We start from the raw sequence: 10,000 nt of genomic DNA, 5'->3' as shown, positions 1-10,000 counted from the left end.
TAGGGTTAGGGTTAGGGTTAGGGTTAGGGTTAGGGTTGGGGCTAGGGTTAGGGTTAGGGTCAGGGTTGGGGCTAGGGTTAGGGTTAGGGTTGGGGTTAGCTTTAGGGTTAGGGCTGGGGTTAGGGTTAGGGTTGGGGTTAGGGTTAGGGTTGGGGCTAGGGTCAGGGCTAGGGCTAGGATATGGGTTGGGGCTTGGGCTGGGGCTAGGGCTCGTGCTATGGCCAGGGTTAGTTTTAAGGTTTGGGTTGTGCTCCTGGCAGGTCCGCACGCGTCATACCTCGGCTGGCTTGCCGCGAGGGGACGTCTTCCGAGGGTCGTGCCGGCCGAGGGGCGGCTCCTCCGTCGGGACTACAGGAGGTCGCACCGCCCATCGCAGTCCTCGGCAGACGTCGAAATTATTCCAAGTCCCGCCGCATTAGGGTTGGTTAACGACTTGTCCCGGCCGGGCTGGTTAACGACTTGTCCCGGCCGGGCTGGTTAACGACTTGTCTCGCCGACGTTGGTTAACGATTTGCCAGGGCCCGGTCGGGCAACCCGATTGCCCGCCCGGGGATTGGGTTCGGGCTAGGGTTAGGGTTAGGGTTAGGGTTAGGGTTAGGGTTAGGGTTAGGGTCAGGGTTAGGGTTAGGGTCGGGGTTGGGGTTAGGGCTCGGGTTAGGGCGGGGGTTAGGCTTAGAGCTGGGGTTAGGATTAGGGTTAGCGTTAGGGTTAGGGCTGGGGTTAGGGTTAGCGTTAGGGTTGGGGCTAGGGTCAGGGCTAGGGCTAGGATATGGGTTGGGGCTTGGGCTGGGGCTAGGGTTAGGGTTAGGGTTAGGGTTGGGGTTGGGGTTAGGGTTAGGGTTAGCGTTCGGGTTGGGGCTAGGGCTCGGGTGAGGGCGGGGGTTAGCTTTAGGGTTAGGGCTGGGGTTAGGGCTAGGGTTGGGGTTGGTGTTAGGGTTAGGGTTAGCGTTCGGGTTGGGGCTAGGGCTCGGGTTAGGGCGGGGGTTAGCTTTAGGGTTAGGGCTGGGGTTAGGGCTAGGGTTGGGTCTAGGGTCAGGGCTAGGCCTAGGATATGGGTTGGGGCTTGGGCTGGGGCTAGGGCTCGTGCTATAGCCAGGGTTAGTTTTAAGGTTTGGGTTGTGCTCCTGGCAGGTCCGCACGCGTCATACCTCGGCGGGTGGCCGCGAGGGGACGTCTTCGGAGGGCCGTGCCGGCCGAGGGGCGGCTCCTCCGTCGGGACTACAGGAGATCGCACCGCCCATCGCAGTCCTCGGCAGACGTCGAAATTATTCCAAGTCCCGCCGCATTAGGGTTGGTTAACGACTTGTCCCGGCCGGGCTGGTTAACGACTTGTCCCGGCCGGGCTGGTTAACGACTTGTCTCGCCGACGTTGGTTAACGATTTGCCAGGGCCCGGTCGGGCAACCCGATTGCCCGCCCGGGGATTGGGTTCGGGCTAGGGTTAGGGTTAGGGTTAGGGTTAGGGTTAGGGTTAGGGTTAGGGTCAGGGTTAGGGTTAGGGTCGGGGTTGGGGTTAGGGCTCGGGTTAGGGCGGGGGTTAGGCTTAGAGCTGGGGTTAGGATTAGGGTTAGCGTTAGGGTTAGGGCTGGGGTTAGGGTTAGCGTTAGGGTTGGGGCTAGGGTCAGGGCTAGGGCTAGGATATGGGTTGGGGCTTGGGCTGGGGCTAGGGTTAGGGTTAGGGTTAGGGTTGGGGTTGGGGTTAGGGTTAGGGTTAGCGTTCGGGTTGGGGCTAGGGCTCGGGTGAGGGCGGGGGTTAGCTTTAGGGTTAGGGCTGGGGTTAGGGCTAGGGTTGGGGTTGGTGTTAGGGTTAGGGTTAGCGTTCGGGTTGGGGCTAGGGCTCGGGTTAGGGCGGGGGTTAGCTTTAGGGTTAGGGCTGGGGTTAGGGCTAGGGTTGGGTCTAGGGTCAGGGCTAGGCCTAGGATATGGGTTGGGGCTTGGGCTGGGGCTAGGGCTCGTGCTATAGCCAGGGTTAGTTTTAAGGTTTGGGTTGTGCTCCTGGCAGGTCCGCACGCGTCATACCTCGGCGGGTGGCCGCGAGGGGACGTCTTCGGAGGGCCGTGCCGGCCGAGGGGCGGCTCCTCCGTCGGGACTACAGGAGATCGCACCGCCCATCGCAGTCCTCGGCAGACGTCGAAATTATTCCAAGTCCCGCCGCATTAGGGTTGGTTAACGACTTGTCCCGGCCGGGCTGGTTAACGACTTGTCCCGGCCGGGCTGGTTAACGACTTGTCTCGCCGACGTTGGTTAACGACTTGTCTCGCCGACGTTGGTTAACGACTTGTCCCGGCCGGGCTGGTTAACGACTTGTCTCGCCGACGTTGGTTAACGACTTGTCTCGCCGACGTTGGTTAACGATTTGCCAGGGTTAGGGTTAGGGTTAGGGTTGTGGTTGGGGTTAGGGCTCGGGTTAGGGCGGGGCTTAGGCTTAGAGCTGGGGTTAGGATTAGGGTTAGGGCTGGGGTTAGGGTGAGCGTTAGGGTTGGGGCTAGGGTTAGGGTTAGGGTTGGGGTTAGCTTTAGGGTTAGGGCTGGGGTTAGGGTTAGGGTTAGGGTTCGGGCTAGGGTCAGGGCTAGGGCTAGGATATGGGTTGGGGCTTGGGCTGGGGCTAGGGTTAGGGTTAGGGTTAGGGTTGGGGTTGGGGTTAGGGTTAGGGTTAGCGTTCGGGTTGGGGCTAGGGCTCGGGTGAGGGCGGGGGTTAGCTTTAGGGTTAGGGCTGGGGTTAGGGCTAGGGTTGGGGTTGGGGTTAGGGTTAGGTTTAGCGTTCGGGTTGGGGCTAGGGCTCGGGTTAGGGCGGGGGTTAGCCTTAGGGTTAGGGCTGGGGTTAGGGCTAGGGTTGGGGCTAGGGTCAGGGCTAGGCCTAGGATATGGGTTGGGGCTTGGGCTGGGGCTAGGGCTCGTGCTATGGCCAGGGTTAGTTTTAAGGTTTGGGTTGTGCTCCTGGCAGGTCCGCACGCGTCATACCTCGGCGGGTGGCCGCGAGGGGACGTCTTCGGAGGGCCGTGCCGGCCGAGGGGCGGCTCCTCCGTCGAGACTACAGGAGGTCGCACCGCCCATCGCAGTCCTCGGCAGACGTCGGAATTATTCCAAGTCCCGCCGCATTAGGGTTGGTTAACGACTTGTCCCGGCCGGGCTGGTTAACGATTTGTCTCGCCGGCGTTGGTTAACGATTTGTCTCGCCGACGTTGGTTAACGATTTGCCAGGGCCCGGTCGGGCAAACCGATTGCCCGCCCGGGGATTGGGTTCGGGCCAGGTTTAGGGTTAGGGTTAGGGCCAGGGCTAGGGTTAGGGCTGGGGTTAGGTCTAGGGTTAGGGTTAGGTTCAGGGTTAGGGCTGGGGTTAGGTTTAGGGTTAGGGCGGGGGTTAGGGTTATCGTTAGGGTTAGGGCCTGGGTTAGGGTTACGGCTGGGGTTAGGGTTAGGGTTAGGGCTAGGGCTAGGATATGGGTTAGGGCTTGGGCTGGGGCTAGGGCTCGTGTTATGGCGCTCGGCCAAAACTACGGCTTCCGCCGAATTCAAAACCTACAAGGTCCCGCGGCGGGGAGCAGCCGGGGGACGTGTTGGGAGCGACGTTCGGACCGAGGGGCGGCACTTTCGGAGGGTGGACCGGAGGTCGGTTAACCAATCGTCACGAGCCGGGGAACGGAAGAACTGTTCGCGCCGGGCTGCTGCCTAAGTCTTTGTCCTGTTCTGCCCGTCAGCACCGGACCCGGTCGGTTACCGCAGTGCCGGCTCGGGTCTGGTTAACGACTTGTCCCGGCCGGGCCGGTTAACCATTTGTCTCGCCGACGTCGGTTAACGATTTGTCCCAGCCGGGCCGGTTAACCAATTGTCACGAGCCGGCGCGAACGGAAGAACTGTCCGCGCCGGGCCGCTGCCTAAGTCTTTGTCCTGTTCTGCATGTCAGCACCGGTCCCGGTCGGTCACCGCAGTGCCGGCTCGGGTCTGGTTAACGACTTGTCCCGGCCGGGCCGGTTAACCATTTGTCTCGCCGAAGTCGGTTAACGATTTGCCTGAGCCCGGTCGGTTAACCAATTGTCACGAGCCGGCGAACGGAAGAACTGTCCGCGCCGGGCCGCTGCCTAAGTCTCTGTCCTGTTCTGCATGTCAGCACCGGACCCGGTCGGTTACCGCAGTGCCGGCTGGGGTCTGGTTAACGACTTGTCCCGGCCGGGCCGGTTAACCATTTGTCACGCCGAAGTTGGTTAACGACTTGTCCCGGCCGAGCCGGTTAACCATTTGTCTCGCCGACGTCGGTTAAGGATTTGCCTGAGCCCGGTCGGTTAACCAATTGTCACCGAGCCGGCGAACGGAAGAACTGTCCGCGCCGGGCCGCTGCCCAAGTCTTTGTCCTGTTCTGCATGTCAGCACCGGACCCGGTCGGTTACCGCAGTGCCTGCTGGGGTCTGGTTAACGACTTGTCCCGGCCGGGCCGGTTAACCATTTGTCACGCCGAAGTTGGTTAACGACTTGTCCCGGCCGAGCCGGTTAACCATTTGTCTCGCCGACGTCGGTTAACGATTTGTCCCAGCCGGGCCGGTTAACCAATTGTCACGAGCCGGCGCGAACGGAAGAACTGTCCGCGCCGGGCCGCTGCCCAAGTCTTTGTCCTGTTCTGCATGTCAGCACCGGTCCCGGTCGGTCACCGCAGTGCCGGCTCGGGTCTGGTTAACGACTTGTCCCGGCCGGGCCGGTTAACCATTTGTCTCGCCGACGTCGGTTAACGATTTGCCTGAGCCCGGTCGGTTAACCAATTGTCACCGAGCCGGCGAACGGAAGAACTGTCCGCGCCGGGCCGCTGCCCAAGTCTTTGTCCTGTTCTGCATGTCAGCACCGGTCCCGGTCGGTCACCGCAGTGCCGGCTCGGGTCTGGTTAACGACTTGTCCCGGCCGGGCCGGTTAACCATTTGTCTCGCCGAAGTCGGTTAACGATTTGCCTGAGCCCGGTCGGTTAACCAATTGTCACGAGCCGGCGAACGGAAGAACTGTCCGCGCCGGGCCGCTGCCTAAGTCTCTGTCCTGTTCTGCATGTCAGCACCGGACCCGGTCGGTTACCGCAGTGCCGGCTGTGGTCTGGTTAACGACTTGTCCCGGCCGGGCCGGTTAACCATTTGTCACGCCGAAGTTGGTTAACGACTTGTCCCGGCCGAGCCGGTTAACCATTTGTCTCGCCGACGTCGGTTAACGATTTGTCCCAGCCGGGCCGGTTAACCAATTGTCACGAGCCGGCGCGAACGGAAGAACTGTCCGCGCCGGGCCGCTGCCTAAGTCTTTGTCCTTTTCTGCATGTCAGCACCGGTCCCGGTCGGTCACCGCAGTGCCGGCTCGGGTCTGGTTAACGACTTGTCCCGGCCGGGCCGGTTAACCATTTGTCTCGCCGAAGTCGGTTAACGATTTGCCTGAGCCCGGTCGGTTAACCAATTGTCACCGAGCCGGCGAACGGAAGAACTGTCCGCGCCGGGCCGCTGCCCAAGTCTTTGTCCTGTTCTGCATGTCAGCACCGGACCCGGTCGGTTACCGCAGTGCCTGCTGGGGTCTGGTTAACGACTTGTCCCGGCCGGGCCGGTTAACCATTTGTCACGCCGAAGTTGGTTAACGACTTGTCCCGGCCGAGCCGGTTAACCATTTGTCTCGCCGACGTCGGTTAACGATTTGCCTGAGCCCGGTCGGTTAACCAATTGTCACCGAGCCGGCGAACGGAAGAACTGTCCGCGCCGGGCCGCTGCCTAAGTCTCTGTCCTGTTCTGCATGACAGCACCGGACCCGGTCGGTTACCGAAGTGCCGGCTGGGGTCTGGTTAACGACTTGTCCCGGTCGGGCCGGTTAACCATTTGTCACGCCGAAGTTGGTTAACGACTTGTCCCGGCCGAGCCGGTTAACCATTTGTCTCGCCGACGTCGGTTAACGATTTGCCTGAGCCCGGTCGGTTAACCAATTGTCACCGAGCCGGCGAACGGAAGAACTGTCCGCGCCGGGCCGCTGCCCAAGTCTTTGTCCTGTTCTGCATGTCAGCACCGGACCCGGTCGGTTACCGCAGTGCCTGCTGGGGTCTGGTTAACGACTTGTCCCGGCCGGGCCGGTTAACCATTTGTCACGCCGAAGTTGGTTAACGACTTGTCCCGGCCGAGCCGGTTAACCATTTGTCTCGCCGACGTCGGTTAACGATTTGTCCCAGCCGGGCCGGTTAACCAATTGTCACGAGCCGGCGCGAACGGAAGAACTGTCCGCGCCGGGCCGCTGCCCAAGTCTTTGTCCTGTTCTGCATGTCAGCACCGGTCCCGGTCGGTCACCGCAGTGCCGGCTCGGGTCTGGTTAACGACTTGTCCCGGCCGGGCCGGTTAACCATTTGTCTCGCCGACGTCGGTTAACGATTTGCCTGAGCCCGGTCGGTTAACCAATTGTCACCGAGCCGGCGAACGGAAGAACTGTCCGCGCCGGGCCGCTGCCCAAGTCTTTGTCCTGTTCTGCATGTCAGCACCGGTCCCGGTCGGTCACCGCAGTGCCGGCTCGGGTCTGGTTAACGACTTGTCCCGGCCGGGCCGGTTAACCATTTGTCACGCCGAAGTTGGTTAACGACTTGTCCCGGCCGAGCCGGTTAACCATTTGTCTCGCCGACGTCGGTTAACGATTTGTCCCAGCCGGGCCGGTTAACCAATTGTCACGAGCCGGCGCGAACGGAAGAACTGTCCGCGCCGGGCCGCTGCCTAAGTCTTTGTCCTTTTCTGCATGTCAGCACCGGTCCCGGTCGGTCACCGCAGTGCCGGCTCGGGTCTGGTTAACGACTTGTCCCGGCCGGGCCGGTTAACCATTTGTCTCGCCGAAGTCGGTTAACGATTTGCCTGAGCCCGGTCGGTTAACCAATTGTCACCGAGCCGGCGAACGGAAGAACTGTCCGCGCCGGGCCGCTGCCCAAGTCTTTGTCCTGTTCTGCATGTCAGCACCGGACCCGGTCGGTTACCGCAGTGCCTGCTGGGGTCTGGTTAACGACTTGTCCCGGCCGGGCCGGTTAACCATTTGTCACGCCGAAGTTGGTTAACGACTTGTCCCGGCCGAGCCGGTTAACCATTTGTCTCGCCGACGTCGGTTAACGATTTGCCTGAGCCCGGTCGGTTAACCAATTGTCACCGAGCCGGCGAACGGAAGAACTGTCCGCGCCGGGCCGCTGCCTAAGTCTCTGTCCTGTTCTGCATGACAGCACCGGACCCGGTCGGTTACCGAAGTGCCGGCTGGGGTCTGGTTAACGACTTGTCCCGGTCGGGCCGGTTAACCATTTGTCACGCCGAAGTTGGTTAACGACTTGTCCCGGCCGAGCCGGTTAACCATTTGTCTCGCCGACGTCGGTTAACGATTTGCCTGAGCCCGGTCGGTTAACCAATTGTCACCGAGCCGGCGAACGGAAGAACTGTCCGCGCCGGGCCGCTGCCCAAGTCTTTGTCCTGTTCTGCATGTCAGCACCGGACCCGGTCGGTTACCGCAGTGCCTGCTGGGGTCTGGTTAACGACTTGTCCCGGCCGGGCCGGTTAACCATTTGTCACGCCGAAGTTGGTTAACGACTTGTCCCGGCCGAGCCGGTTAACCATTTGTCTCGCCGACGTCGGTTAACGATTTGTCCCAGCCGGGCCGGTTAACCAATTGTCACGAGCCGGCGCGAACGGAAGAACTGTCCGCGCCGGGCCGCTGCCCAAGTCTTTGTCCTGTTCTGCATGTCAGCACCGGTCCCGGTCGGTCACCGCAGTGCCGGCTCGGGTCTGGTTAACGACTTGTCCCGGCCGGGCCGGTTAACCATTTGTCTCGCCGACGTCGGTTAACGATTTGCCTGAGCCCGGTCGGTTAACCAATTGTCACCGAGCCGGCGAACGGAAGAACTGTCCGCGCCGGGCCGCTGCCCAAGTCTTTGTCCTGTTCTGCATGTCAGCACCGGTCCCGGTCGGTCACCGCAGTGCCGGCTCGGGTCTGGTTAACGACTTGTCCCGGCCGGGCCGGTTAACCATTTGTCACGCCGAAGTTGGTTAACGACTTGTCCCGGCCGAGCCGGTTAACCATTTGTCTCGCCGACGTCGGTTAACGATTTGTCCCAGCCGGGCCGGTTAACCAATTGTCACGAGCCGGCGCGAACGGAAGAACTGTCCGCGCCGGGCCGCTGCCTAAGTCTTTGTCCTTTTCTGCATGTCAGCACCGGTCCCGGTCGGTCACCGCAGTGCCGGCTCGGGTCTGGTTAACGACTTGTCCCGGCCGGGCCGGTTAACCATTTGTCTCGCCGAAGTCGGTTAACGATTTGCCTGAGCCCGGTCGGTTAACCAATTGTCACCGAGCCGGCGAACGGAAGAACTGTCCGCGCCGGGCCGCTGCCCAAGTCTTTGTCCTGTTCTGCATGTCAGCACCGGACCCGGTCGGTTACCGCAGTGCCTGCTGGGGTCTGGTTAACGACTTGTCCCGGCCGGGCCGGTTAACCATTTGTCACGCCGAAGTTGGTTAACGACTTGTCCCGGCCGAGCCGGTTAACCATTTGTCTCGCCGACGTCGGTTAACGATTTGCCTGAGCCCGGTCGGTTAACCAATTGTCACCGAGCCGGCGAACGGAAGAACTGTCCGCGCCGGGCCGCTGCCTAAGTCTCTGTCCTGTTCTGCATGACAGCACCGGACCCGGTCGGTTACCGAAGTGCCGGCTGGGGTCTGGTTAACGACTTGTCCCGGTCGGGCCGGTTAACCATTTGTCACGCCGAAGTTGGTTAACGACTTGTCCCGGCCGAGCCGGTTAACCATTTGTCTCGCCGACGTCGGTTAACGATTTGCCTGAGCCCGGTCGGTTAACCAATTGTCACCGAGCCGGCGAACGGAAGAACTGTCCGCGCCGGGCCGCTGCCCAAGTCTTTGTCCTGTTCTGCATGTCAGCACCGGACCCGGTCGGTTACCGCAGTGCCTGCTGGGGTCTGGTTAACGACTTGTCCCGGCCGGGCCGGTTAACCATTTGTCACGCCGAAGTTGGTTAACGACTTGTCCCGGCCGAGCCGGTTAACCATTTGTCTCGCCGACGTCGGTTAACGATTTGCCTGAGCCCGGTCGGTTAACCAATTGTCACCGAGCCGGCGAACGGAAGAACTGTCCGCGCCGGGCCGCTGCCTAAGTCTCTGTCCTGTTCTGCATGACAGCACCGGACCCGGTCGGTTACCGAAGTGCCGGCTCGGGTCTGGTTAACGACTTGTCCCGGCCCGGCCGGTTAACCATTTGTCACGCCGACGTCGGTTAACGACTTGTCCCGGCCGGGCCGGTTAACCATTTGTCACGCCGAAGTTGGTTAACGACTTGTCCCGGCCGGGCCGGTTAACCATTTGTCACGCCGAAGTTGGTTAACGACTTGTCCCGGTCGGGCCGGTTAACGATCTGCCAGGGCCCGGTCGGGAACTCGATTGCCCGCCCGGGGACTGTTGTCTTGCTCCACCGCACGGCCGGGGGGGTCGGTCGGCACGGCTAACGAGCCGTCCGAGAACTGCCGGTTAACCAGTTGCCCGGTGGCAATTCGTTAACTGAGTCCGCTCCGGAAGTCTGGATGCGGGTCGGATTTGAGGGTCGTAGCCGGGCAGGAGTTCCAGAGGCTCGGCAGCCGGGGTCAGATACGGCCGCCCCTTTGACACATGCAATTTCTGTACGGGGGCATTGGCGGGGTTTCCGGAGATTTACGGGGAGGCGTTTTTCTCGACCACTTAGGAGTGGTCGACGGGCGTTACGGGCCTCCCCACTTCGTTAACCCGGGCCGCGCGGCGGTATTTCCGCACGCTTCCCAAGGTCGCCCGTATGGATTTTCGGACGAATTCCCAATGGCGGAAGTCAGTCAGCGGGACGTATCCGCAGGCCCAAGCCGACCGAGGGGCAGCATATACGGGCTGACTACCGGTGCTCGGGCCGCCGAATCGAAACCTTGCCCGAATGATTTTCTGACAAAGTCCCGCGGCGGGGAGACGCGAGGGGACGAATTCGGAGGGTCGTGCCGGCCGAGGGGCGGCATT

The sequence above is a fragment of the Hypanus sabinus genome, unplaced genomic scaffold (assembly GCF_030144855.1).
Source record: "Hypanus sabinus isolate sHypSab1 unplaced genomic scaffold, sHypSab1.hap1 scaffold_649, whole genome shotgun sequence".
Taxonomy (NCBI): domain Eukaryota; kingdom Metazoa; phylum Chordata; class Chondrichthyes; order Myliobatiformes; family Dasyatidae; genus Hypanus; species Hypanus sabinus.
The sequence above is the reverse complement of the archived record's forward strand: the minus strand, read 5'-3'. Positions refer to the sequence as shown.